Below are 12,341 nucleotides of genomic sequence, written 5' to 3' on the forward strand. Positions count from 1 at the left end.
CTCTCTCTCTCTCTCTCTCTCTCTGTCACCACACACACACACACACACACACACACACACACACACACACACACACACACACACACACACACACACATATATATATATATATATATAGGCCTCTCTCTCTCTCTCTCTCTCTCTCTCTCTCTCTCTCTCTCTATATATATATATATATATATATATATATATTATATTATTTATAACAATCATTATCCAGGAGAAGAGCAGTCATCTGAGACAGGTGGTCGTCTTACACAGTGCCATTATAAAGTTAAAAAAAAAGAAAAGAATGCGCAAGTTAGGAAATGAGAAGAGATCGTTTGTACTGGTAATTTTCTTACACGGGTGGCCGTTAGAGCAGGTTCTACCGTCGGCAAGATGGAAAGAGGGGTGGGGGTGGGGGTGGGGGTGGAGATAGAAAATAAGTGGTAGTGAAGGTGGGAGGGGGGTGAGGGGTGAAAGGGGTCATATCTCTTCAACTTTGGAAAAAAAATAGAGTTGATCCTCAAATCCTCACCATCGTCGTGTTTGAATACACGAACACCCTCCTGGCATGTGAAATGAAAATTTGACCCCACGAAACATAAACGCGAACGATATAAAAAAACATAACGATAATATGACCGCAAAGCCTATAGCATCGTTATCTTGAAGTGCATCAATAGGTCCAGAACATTCACTACCCGTATGTGACAAACATTAAAGAGCGTTCATCTCACTGCCAGCAAGTAGGAGTAAAAGCTGTAAAAAAGTCGGTAGTAGTTGTTGGGGAGAGATGAAATGATTGTCGACGAAACTCTTTCTTCGTAGGCACCCTTTTATAAGGTAAAACCCTATGTAAATTGGGCTTTAGGACACGCTGTGAACTGGCTGAAAGTGAGATTATGCGCACGATACACGCACAGGAGGGAGAAAATACAACATGCTTGTGAGAATGGAGGCATACGGGCTATCTTTCGTGAGATATGATATGGAATGATTCTACACTACTTCTTGTTTTCAGGAATATGAGCTCTTATACTTGATGTCCACTGCTATCTTCACACCCTTGTGGTCATTTGACGCGTTTAGGTAAAGGCCAACGTATATGTACAAGGAAAGAGAAAGAGAGGAAGGCAGAGAAGGAGATGGGAGGACAACATTACAGAGTGGACAGGAAAGACGATGGGTGACAATCTGAGGAAAGCAGAGGACAAAGATAAATGGCGAGAGCTGGTTTTCAGATGCAGTGGTTCCCCCACGGTTGCCCCAACCCCGGGATAGAAGAAGTAGAAGAAGAAAGTATATATTATTAGACAAAGTTTCCACTGGAATGGATTCCTTTAGCTTGGATGAATACGTGTCTACTTGCTTGCATACTTCTTGTTGTTGTTGCCTTTGTTAAAGTAGCTAATGTTGTTGTTGTTGTTAATATCCTGCTGATGTAGCAATGTTGCTTTTGTAGTTGCTACTTTCGTTGTATCCCTTGTTGTTGTTGTATAGATACTGTTATTGCCATGATGCTATATCTGCTGTTGCTGCTGTTGCTGTTTTTGCTGCTGCTGCTGCTGCTGCTGCCGTGTGTGTATGTGTGTGAGTGTGTGTATGTGTGTGTGTGTGTGTGGGAGGGGGGGGGGGTGAAACACGAAACAAATGTGCCAGCTTCTGGAAAGAAGTATCTTATCTTATCTTATCTTATCACTCTTCTTTCCAGGTTGCCTACCTTAGACTAGTTCTTTAATTTACGAATAATATGTTAGCTTTCCGCCTCTAAAAGGTGACCAGGCGTCCGTTGCGCTTCATCATTTCTTTCGTGTGACCAACACGGCTCTGAGGTTCCGTTAAGATTTTACCCGCCCCCCCCCCACCCCACCCCCCACCCCCCCCCCAAACAAACAACAAAACAAACTAAAAAAAACCCCTACAAAAACAAAAACAAACAAAAACAGCAGTTTCCAAACTTAAGCATCATCAGGTCAGCTGGCAACATCTTCTAAAAGGTTTCGCCATACATACGATAAGAGATAAGGTAAGGTAAGATACATCGTTATTGTCCCGATCCTGGCACGTCGGTTTTGGTTGAGCTGAAAGCCTCATCGCCCCTGCTGGTGGGGGGGGGGGGGCATAGTTTTACTATGGGGTATGTACAGAATACACCTGCCGTGATACTGCGTGTCGTAAGAGGCGACTAAAGGTACATAGGTCTTGCCACTCGAAAAGTGCTAGTTTGCGGAGGGCCAACCACCCGACCCAGTAAAAAAGGAAAGTTATAGAAATACGAATAAAAACGCCTTATATTTTTTCCATCTCGGGAGACGGAGGGGTGTCTGCATCAGCAGGAACATGAAGGACAGCGGACAAAGCTGGAAGGACTCTTCTGACCCGAAACCTTTTCTGTTGAACAAGTGTCTCCGGAATGCGTGGTGGAATGTTTGCACTATGTATGAAGCAGGAAAGAGTTCTCAAGTGACACAAGAGATGAAAAGATACAGGCTGCACATACTAGAAGTCTGCGAAACCCACTGGATACAGTCTGGACCGAAGAAGCTCAGCTCTGGGGAACAAATATTATATTCTGGGAGGGAAGACAAGCAACATGCGGAGGGAGTTGGAATTATTTTGAGCACGTATGCACTGAAGTCACTTAGAGGATGGGAACCACAGAGGGAGAGGATCACCATGGCTTCTTTCCCTACCAGAAGTAAGAGCAGCAACATGAACATAGTACAGATCTATGTCCCAACAAACGATGCCACGGATGAAGACAAAGGTGCTTTTTACAGCCAGCTCCAGGGGGTCATCGACGAACTATCAAGGAAAGATAATGGAAGATGCTAATGCCAAGATTGGTCAGGACAACGTAGGTTACGAGGGAATCATGGGACAACATGGCCTGGGAGAAATGAATGAGAACGGTGAGCGATTTGCAAATATCTGTGCTTTCAACGGTCTTGTCATCGGAGGCTCTGTTTTTCCCCATAAGAGGATCCACAAGGTTACTTGGGTATCACCGGATGGAGTAACGGAGAACTAGATCGATCATTTTTGTATCTCTCGTAGGTACAGACCTGGAAAATATGGGAAATCAGAAGTAACAGTAAAGGACCAAGAGGGAAAAACCATTTTTGGAAAGGAAGCTCAGTCGAGATGACGGGTAGAGCATTTCTACAGTCTCCTGAACAGACCACCACCAAGTAACCCGCCAAACATCCTGCCAGCAAGAAATGAGCTACCAATCTGCTGTGATGCCCCATCGAAACAAGAGATTGTGGATGCCATTAAGAAGCTGAGCAACGGTAAAACGGCCGGTTCTGATCAGATTTCACCTGAGGCCCTAAAAACAGATGCCAATGTGACGGCAGACCTCCTTCTCCCATCGTTTACCAGGATCTGGAATGAGAGCAAGTTCCCAAAGGATTGGAAAAAAAGGACACCCTGTGAAACTACCTAAAAAGGGGGATCTCAGCAACAGCAGCAGCTACCGAGGAATCACTCTTCTCTCAATACCAGGTAAGGTCTTCAAGAGAATAATTCTGGAGAGAATCCAGTCTGCAATGGACCCAAGACTTCGGGATGAACAGGCTGGTTTTCGCAAAAATCTGTAAACCACGGACCGGATTACTACTCTGAGGATCATAGTGGAACAGTCCCTGGAATGGAACTCCCAGTTAATCGTCAACTTTCTTGACTATATGAGAAGGCCTTTGACAGCACAGACCGAGCAACACTGTGGAAGATACTGAGACATCACGGAATCCCACAGAGGTTGGTTAACCTCGTCGGGAGCATGTACGAAGGGACAAGTTGCAGGGTTATACATGATGGCCAGCTCACTGACAACTTTGACATCAAGACCGGTGTGAAACTGGGATGTTCACTATCACCTTTCCTCTTTATCTTGGCAATCGACTGGCTGATGAAGGAAACCACCAGAGGACACAGAAACGGCATACAGTGGACCCCATGGACACAATCGGCCGATCTGAACAGGTGCAAAGCAAAGACAACAATTTTAAACAGCCTATCAGAGTCTGTTGGATTGAGGATCTACCCCGGGAAGTCGAAAGTCCTAAGGATAGATGCATCACGAAAGGAGCAGGTAACAGCACAAGGAAATACCCTAGAAGGCGTCGAATCCTTCTGCTATCTTGGGAGTATAATTGACAGAGAGGGCGGAACAGGCGCTGAAATAAAGCTCCGCATTGGAAAGGCACATACTGCATTTATTTCTTTGAACAGGATCTGGAAGACCAGGGATATCGAACAAAGCTTAGAATTTTCAACTCGAATGTGAAGTCAGTCTTGTCGTATGGATGTGAGACGTGGAACGCATCCCAGATGTGCATAAAGAGGATCCAGGTAATCTTAAACAAGTCACTGAGGAAGCTCATCATCATCATTGCCTTTCTCACCCTGCACCAGGGTATAGGTCACGGACAAACACCTTTCACCTTTCTCTATCCTGGGCTAGCCTCTTGATGTTATTCCATGTCTTCCCACTTTTCTGTACCTCGATTTTTGTGATTCTTTTCCAGGTTCCACAAGGTCTTCCCCTTGATCTCCTGCCCTGTGGGTTCCAATCCAAAACTTTCTTTGTTATGCTGCTGCCTGACTTCTTGAGAGTATGTCCAATCCATCGCCACCGCCTTCTTCTCTGAGGAAGCAACTGAGGATCAAATGGACAGACAGGATCCCCAACGAGGAAGTATTAAGAAGAACGAGACAGAGCCCAGTCAGAGATGAGGTGGGAAGAAGACGTAGGCGATGGATTGGACACACTTTCAGGAAGTCAAGCAACTGCATAACAAGGAACGTGTTAGATTGAAACCCACAGGGTAAAAGATCAAGGGGAAGACTACGTGAAACCTGGAGAAGAGTCACGCAAAAGGATGTACAGAAAAGTGGAACACGTGGAGCGACATCAAGCGACTAGCCCAGGATAGGGAAAGGTGAAAAGTGTTTGTATGTGACCTAAATCCTGACCCAGGGTGAGAAAGGCAAAGATGATGATGAAGATGATAGCCTCATGTACTTCCTGGGAGGCCTCAAGTCACTCTATTCGGCAGGTTTTCACTCACGGTGGAGTATGCTCCTCTTGCAGATGACTTCCCGTTCTTTGAGGTGTCTCCCAGGACTTTGTTCTCCTGTCTGGCTTTTGATGTTTCGATGTAAATGTTGTTGGTGAATATAAGGATTGATCTGAGCTCTATCATGATGTTGTGAATAGTGTCAATCGTCTTCATCTGCACTTCAATAGCCCTTTACCCTTCACCAGAGAATGCCTTCATGTCTCCTCCGCATGACTTCCATGAGACGACCATTGAAGACAGACATTGGCTCATCTTGGTATGATGGGTATTGGGGCATGATCAGGTTTTTCCATTCCTTCCTCACCGCACCATGAAAACGTCCCACTCTACGTTGAACCACATAATAATATAGAAATGTCTGGGGAACTCTTGCCCTTCGGGCGTGGGTGGAGAAGATGAAGACGTCGTCGAGATTAATTCTTGCCAAACTGAAAATGTGTCCCACGCGCTCATATGGCCTAATACAGTTGCGAGCGATGTAAAACAGACATAAAAATGAAAAAAGAAAAGGAAAACGATGTGTTGTCATGGTGCGATATGATGTTGAATCGCGTGCGCAATCTGTTGTCCATGACCACAAGGTGTTGCTGTTGAGTATCCAGTCAGTGCCAAGGGGTTCTCATGGTCTAGGGTAACGGTGCTTGCCTCTCATTCAATAAGTCCCGGGTTCGAATCCGGACAGCGACGGAAAATTTTCTTCTCTAAAATTTTCTTCTTTCACATCCTTTCCTGCTCTCTAGTGATGTTCTGTCGTCTTGTTTCGTCTCCACTTTCTGCCCCTCCACCCCATTGCCTCCTCTGCCCACTCCTCTGGGCTCACGACTCTTTCTGCAGCATTTCTACTGCTACTCCTTGGCTCCTTCTAACTGCTGTCTTTCAACCACACCCCTGATTTTATGGTAGATAAAATCTACACCTAACCTTCTCGGATGAGGGCTAAAAAAATCTCGGAAGTGCCATGTGCAAGTTGCGCACGTTAAAGATCCCTTGGTGGGCCAAAATCGACAAGAGTAAGCGTCGGCCGCCACATGGGGGAAATTAAAATGTTTCCTATCAACCTGCGCGCTCATATGTCCTTACGCAGTTGCAAGTGCCGTAAAACACTTACCCCATAAAATTATATATAAAGAGACGGCAGTGATCCAGTTTATCAATTATTATTGTTGCCCGATGGTTCTTTTCGGTTCTCCTAACATTGAAAGTGGGCTGGCGTTGCAGCCGAGCCTTCTGGGGGCATCTGTAGGTGACATCACTGATTTGAGAAGTCCGAATGTCTCGTGGCGGACAGCAGTACTAAATCTAGGCATACTGTTTGAGCAAGGCATAGCAAATAATTTCAATAGGATAGTTTTCTAAAAAATATTATGACAACAAATAAACTGGTCAGCTTTGTTTTTTTTCTTCTGAATTCTACTTATCCGCGTGGTACTGCTTGGAGATTACCCAGGCCCATGAAAAAGTTTTAAAAGTGAACAGTCATAAAATTGCCAATGAGTACACTACACCAATAGCCAAGTCACGTGAAAAAGAAATCCACAGAAGAAGACTTCGCAGAGTATCCTTAATCCGAGATTGAAATTGTTGCATTTTAAAAGTAGGTGGTTTGTATGGCTAGCCAAATTCCCATTTCATCCTTCTACCCCCCTCCCCCGGTCAAAAAATGCGCCCACTCTTGTCAAAACAAATTCAAGAACAATCAAAATTGTCTAAGACGACCATCCAATGTCGCGGGGAAAAGTGGCGATCATAGACAGGCGAATGTCATACAGTGTCATTATAACTTAGATAAAATGCAAGGGGGTGGGGGGGTGGGGGTGGGGATGGGAAGTGGCCATTCATTTAATTCATGTGAATGTCATATACATGTCGCCGTTGGAGCAGGTAAAACTATATTGTAGACTATATTTCCTAAAAGGCATGTTATCATAGTTGCATGAAAGGGAAGACTTGGGAGAAAAATCAGCATCGTGAAAATTAGCTATTTTCAATTTCATGCGGACTGATGAACATCCAACGATTTGTCATCTGCTACAGGTGGGAGAGGAAAGGAAGGGTGGGGGTGGTAGAGGGACGCTTGCACTGCTCTTTCTATATAAAAATTCTAACATTCTTCCTTAGACGCCTGTAAGTTTTAAAAGAACCCCCCCCCCCCAACCACCAACAGCAAACAAACAGAATTATCATTTGTCTGGGGGACAAGTCTGCTTATGATAAGGTTATGTAAGTGGAGTCATGATGTTTTTTCTTGCTTCAACCGTTGCTATTCTCATATGTTAGGTCACCTTTCAGACGTCCGTGGGTAAAAAGTACGAATAGAACGTGAGAGTTGCCGCCTTGGGATATCCATATCAATCCCTCTCTATTCGTAGTATATTCCCTTATGTCTTAACACCTTTCAGGTAAGTGCAGTGGCACAGAAGTTTCGGACATGGTACGCTATGCACATATCCTAGATTCGAATTTACATTTGATCCACATTAGAATTAATGTTTTTTCTCTACGTCCTGGGTGAACCATTCCCTCTGATTCTGGACCTCCAGTGTGTCTAGTTAGACGTTATCAAACTCGACAAGCAGCTTTTATTGTCTCCCCCCCCCCTACCCCACAAGCAGCATCTGCTGTCTCTTTCCCCCACACCCACCCCTTTGTCGGCAACGTCCACACCGGTCTTCAAAGTTTGTAATTCTTTTCCAAGTAGAAAGTAAAAAGGGTGCTAGATCATGCCCAATTGTACGACAGATTGTTAGAATCAAGTGTTTTAAGACACTGCGACACTATCTAGGTATTCATTTAGAGGACGGGTCTACCGTATCATATGATTTGTGGGAAAACGTTAGAAAATCATTCCAACAAACCACCTGCCCGACCTACACAGATCCCACGTTCAGTAGTAAGATTAAGTGAGCGTGGTGATAATAAGAATAGATTGCCGTTGTCTTGCGCTCTTCCCATACAAGCTTAAGCTCTGGGCGTTTAGTACCTGGATACTTTCGAGGTGCTCATATGTAATTGCACCTACTACACCTGTTCAGATACAAGAAACACCTTTCACCTAAATCCACTTGAAACCAAAACCTCGCTCTCATATGACAATATGCAGTTGCGAGCGTCGTAGCACTCTTTCTAAACAAAAACTGAAACCAAAACTTAAAAAAAATGTAGCCAAGGTGTTTTACATCCACATCGACACAATTTAGAAGACCCTTCAGTAGTGATGGGCCGATACCACAATTTAGGTATCGATGTCGATACCTAGTACTTTTTCAAGGTATCGATACCGATACATCGATACCTAATGCTATTGCAACCAATGATAGTACATAACAAGATGGTTCACTCAGCCAAAAAAGTGTCCGCAGGAAGTATGCTCTTTGCTTCAGATGGCGCTGCAGTCTGTTTTGAAGCTCTCTTTCGTTTTTCCAGAAGAAGAATAGGAATAGCACCTCCTTGCGTGCGCAGATCGACTGCTGTTCATCAGCAGTTCGGGTACGTTCAGTGCGTAGTTTTAGGTTTTTAAAGATATTTTAATGACCTCTCGCCTTTCATTCTAAAGTCAAATTAAACGAAGAAAACCATCACCCTTTCCTCCGGAAAAGGTTTTTTGTCAGCGTAACCATTTTAAAAAAGCGTTCTTCCGAAATTAATCCCAAAACATGTAGTTTCACTTCGATTTTTAAAAACTCAAGTAGGGTAACTCTGTTCGCAAAGAGTGCGCTTTTGTGAAGAGGGCGCCACCAAATTTTGAGGACACTTTTTTAATTGGCTCAAAGAGAGAAGTGGCCCATCTTGTTATGTACTATCATTGTTGCAACATACGCCGGGGGTAATAAGTAAAGAAAAAAATACAACTATACCTTTCCAAGTATTTAGGTAATCGTGTCTAGACAAGTTGTGACTGTTTAGCTGAGACTCAAACAAAAATTATTTGTAAAAGAGAGAGAGAGAGAGAGAGAGAGAGAGAGAGAGAGAGAGAGAGAGAGAGAAATAAATATCCAAATATGAGAATAAAAACACAAATTAAGTGCAGTATGGGAGGAAAGTCAACTTTGCAGCAAATGTTAGTATTGGAAAATAAAAACACAAGAGTTCTAAAAAGGCAATTCAATTTACCAGATTTTTAGCAACTTTAAATGAAACCAATGAGGATAAATCAGGGTTGTCAGTGAGGATTTTGCAAAATCACTAGATAGATTTCATGAAAAACTTCTCTCTTTTTGTTAAAAAAATCACTATATTAATTTAAAACGCTTGCCTCCTACGAAAACTTATCAGTTTTGATAAACAAAAAATTCTCAAGGCCCAAGTCACTTGCTTTGGCAGCCCTGGGATAAATAACACATAGGTATCGATGTTTAGAGCAGGTATCGGTACCGATACCAATACCTATAGGTATCTAAATATCGAGTACCTGGTATCGATACCTGCCCATCACTACCCTTCAGACGGCGGGCTTCCGACGCTGTCAGTAAGGACGAACCCCGGCTAAAAGGGATACAACATCCCAGCGGAAGGACAGAGGTACCTGACGGAAATTTCTCCCGACCTGGGAATGGTTGAGACATCGAAGCGCCTAACCGTTACACCACAGACGCCTGTGTGTTGAAAGTGAATTCTCTTTGTCGTCGTTCATAGTAATAAAATTTCTAGACGTATATGGCCGCCCCTGCTGGGCGTCGCCAACGCACACTAATGGCGGCGATGTTCTAAAAATACCATTTTGTTAATTCACATGTTTTGCGGTGTCTTTTTTTCTTTTTTTGTCTCAGGATTGCTCGAAAAAAAATACAGTGGCGTCCGCTTCAATCGAAATATGCGGGACCGCCGAATTTTCTTCGTTTTAGCCGGGTTTTCCGTCTAGACAGGGTTGCTCAAAAGAATAACGATGATTGTAGACAGCGTAGAGTTGAGAATGCCCTTTTTGCGGCAAATTTCACTTTTGACGTTTTTTTTCTCCCCCTTATCTATTTCTTTAAGTAACCGTAATTTGAGCTGCAGGTTATACACATAGTACTGTCTCTTCGTCATTGTCTGCTGAATAGTCACACAGAACAAACGAAAGAGTAGTCAATTAAGTATAGAGAATTTAAAAAGAAAACCAAGTGGCCAGTGACGTCAGGGAACAGCACCAGGTGTCTCCATGAACTCGGGTAAACGGATTAGGTGAACTGGCGTCGCAGTCGCAGAGACAGTTGTCCTTGGCCAACAATCGAAGATGGCGCGATAGACGTACGTTGGTTATCCTAGCGTCACTAGAAATGTACGCTATGTGTTAAAACCAATTATTGTGTGTGATCAACATATACAAACAGAGCACTGGTGATGCCTTTCTCTGACCCGCAATCAAAGCACGCGCTTTCTCGTGACCATTTTTTCCTGTTTGGCCGACCTTAAGCACGTATGACTTGGAGATCTGGGTTACTTTTTGTGTGAGTGTTTTACGGCATTCGCAACTGCATAAGGTCATTTGAGCGTGCGGGACACATTAAACATTTTCAGTTGGTAGGACATTTTGAATTCTGCCAGGGTGGGCCCACTCTTATCGATTTTGAACCACCATGGGATCTTTAACATGCACAACTTGCACATGGGACCTCCGTGATTCGTTGCACGTATCCGAAAAGGCTAAGTCTTACCTTCCATAAGATCAGGGATGTGGCTGAAAGACAGCAGTAAGAAGGAGCCAAAGAGTAGCAGTAGAAAAGCTGCAGAAAGAGCCAGAAGTCCAGAGGAGGGGGCAAAGGGGGTGAGGGTGTGTGGCAGAATTAGGAGACGAAAGCAGACGACAGAACATTGTTAAAGAGCAGGAAAGGACGTGAAAAAAGAAAATTTCAGAGAAGAAAATTTTCCGTCGCTATCCGGATTCGAACCCAGGGCCATTGAATACTTTTTACTTTACCTTTTCCTTACTCAGGTATCCTTAGGATGTCGATGGGAGATGCAGGTTTCGGTCCTGTGCTAGGTGTGGAGCGTCTATGATAGGTATGTTGTGTTGTTTCAGGACCTTTTTAATCCCATCCAGCCAGGTTTTTCTTGGTCTCCCTCTTGATTTGAAGCCGGATTCTTGGGTGTTGTAAGCTTTAGCCGCTAGTTTGTTTCTGGGGCATTCTGGTTAGATGTCCAAATGATTTGACTCTTTGACGCTCTATGAACTTTATTACTGGTGGTATTCCGGTTTGTAGACCTATGGTTTCGTTTCTTTTGCGGTCTCCTCTGGTGACGTTGATGGTTTTACGGAGACACCTCATTTCGCAGGCATTGATTTTTCTTTCTTGTGCCTTGTTTAGAGACCGTGTTTGGCACTGGTATGTTATGTTGATATGAAGATGCTACTGGTGAGCTGGGATTTCACTTCGGTTGGAATGTTCTTGTGACTGAGCAGGGGTGCTATCTTGCAAGTCACAGCATCTGTCTTCATAGTTCTTATTTCTATTTCTTTTGTCCATACGCCCATCTCGTGTGAAGATGCTTCCCAATTATTTAAATTCCTCTACTTGTTGGCGTTGTGTTCCGTCAATGAGGATGTTGAGTTTCCCTGGGTTCCTGCTGACCTTCATAACTTATGTTTTTGAGATGGAGATTTTCATGTTTAGGCGTTTACATTTCTCTTTTGGTTTGGTGTGTTTTTGTAATTCCTCTTCATCAGTATTTAACGTACCGGTACTCTGGTAATCAGCAAATAGAAACTAGTTCAGGTCAGTAATGTTGTCATTTGCTGCTTTCGTAATCTTATCCATGTGAGTGATGAAGAGAAGCGGAGAGAGAACACACCCTTGTCTCACCCCACACCTGAATGAGAGGCGAAAACCTTAACCTCTAGGCCACGAGAGCCCCCTGGGTTACTTGAGGGTTTCTGGTAAAGATTTAGACGATATAATAATATGTAACCCTCGAAATTCCGTTTGGGTTTGGAAAGAGAAGCATTTAAGCTAATCTATAGTGTATTTTACAAAGAAAAAGAAGGAAAAACACAGGAAATTTTAGATTTTCTTTCATTTTCGTTTTTTTCGGGTTTAGAGGACTCCACAGTATGTTAAACATTCTTCTCTCTCTTCGTCTCGTTGTGTGTGGGAGTCAGTGTATGTGTGTGTGTGTGTGTGTGTGTGTGTGTGTGTGTGTGTGTATGTGTGTGTGTGTATGTGTGTGAGAGAGAGAGTCAGTGTGTGTGTGTGTGTATGTGTGTGAGAGAGAGAGAGAAAGAGAGCTAGAGAAAGAGAGAGAGAGAAAGTGAAAGAGAGAGAGAGAAAGAGAGAGAGAGAGAGAGAGAGAAAG

This window comes from Aplysia californica, unplaced genomic scaffold (genome assembly GCF_000002075.1).
Source record: "Aplysia californica isolate F4 #8 unplaced genomic scaffold, AplCal3.0 scaffold00004, whole genome shotgun sequence".
Lineage (NCBI taxonomy): Eukaryota > Metazoa > Mollusca > Gastropoda > Aplysiida > Aplysiidae > Aplysia > Aplysia californica.